Source organism: Octopus bimaculoides, chromosome 27 (genome assembly GCF_001194135.2).
Source record: "Octopus bimaculoides isolate UCB-OBI-ISO-001 chromosome 27, ASM119413v2, whole genome shotgun sequence".
NCBI classification, from domain to species: Eukaryota; Metazoa; Mollusca; class Cephalopoda; order Octopoda; family Octopodidae; genus Octopus; species Octopus bimaculoides.
This window is the reverse complement of record NC_069007.1, coordinates 6,111,687-6,113,327: the sequence shown is the minus strand read 5'-3', so window position 1 is coordinate 6,113,327 and position 1,641 is coordinate 6,111,687.

Here is a 1,641-nt window from a genome sequence, read left to right as displayed (position 1 = left end):
ATATATATATATATACATACACACATATATACACTGTCTTTTCCTTTCTCTCTATGTCTCTTTCTGCCCTTCTTACCACTTTTCTCTCTCCTAATACTGACACTTGACCATTGGTCATCATCATCTTTTACTTTTTTGCTCCTATCCTTCTGATGCTGACCACCAAAGCAACTGGTCATATTTTCTCTTGTCTCTCACTTTCAACTGTCTCTTAGTAGTTCTGTTTCCAATCCTTTAGGATATTTCTCATAATTCCTTAACCATATTCCCATTTCCTCTCCGGCCCGAGGGCCGTATTCTCTTTATTCATTTCAGTTTCTATGTCCACATTTGTTTTCGTCTTTGTCCCTTGTCCATCCACTAATTGCCTCATTTATGTTGTATATTTGTTTATTTATTGCCTGTTTGTTCACTTTTGTCCCTTGTTCGTTTGCTTGCCATTTCCCAGTGGCTTCTTGCTGCCAGCATCACCAGAAAGGTAATAATATTATTGCTGAAGGCAATGATGCCTGATGAGGATTTGGTGACCTTCTCTGTCTGTTTTCCATTATTTTTGCATTTATTATATATTTTTAAACTTATAACATAGATAGATAGATATACTCTTTTATTCTTTTATTTGTTTCAGTCATTTGACTGTGGCCATGCTGGAACACCGGCTTTTAGTCGAGCAAATCGACTCCAGGCCTTATACCAGCCTAGTACTTATTCTATCGGTCTCATTTGCTGGACCACTAAGTTACGGGGACGTAAACACACCAGCATTGGTTGTCAAGCGATGTTGGGGGGACAAACACAGACACACAAGCATATACACACACATACATATACATATATACACATATATACGACGGGCTTCTTTCAGTTTCCGTCTACCAAATCCACTCACTAGGCTTTGGTCGACCTGAGGCTATAGTAGAAGTCACTTGCCCAAGGTGCCACGCAATGTGACTGAACCCGGAACCATGTGGCTGGTAAGCAAGCTACTTACCACACAACCACTCCTACGCCTATGATATATAGACATCGAAGTTTTAGCCAGCTAACCCATCATTGGACTGGGGTACAGCTGAGCCCATCTTGGCTTTGTACAGAAAAATTTTAACTTAACAGAGACTAAATAATCTCACTCAAAATTTATACAGAAGTCATCAGTATAAATTTATTATTAATATATCTTATAAGAGAATTACTTTAAAGGCAACACTAAACAATGGAGAATTATTATCAGATATTGTTACTATCTAATTCTTTTAAATCTAATAAGACTTGTATCTTGCACTTGCTTTAAACTTCACCAAATGCCTATGGCAGTGAACAGTGAAATGAATTTTTAAGAAGTCAGACCACTTTGATATAAAGTTTTCAAAGCTGTAATCATCATGATAGCTATTTAAGAGATGCATATACGATGCACACACACACACCCACACCCACACACACACACACACACACACATACATACATATGAGTACAGACATAAATATACATATACATACATATGCATTCATTTGTATGTGTGTGCACATATATGTATATATGTATGTATCTATCTCTCTATCTATCTATATATATATACACACACACACACATAAATATGCATATGTATATATATATATATATATATATATATATATATAT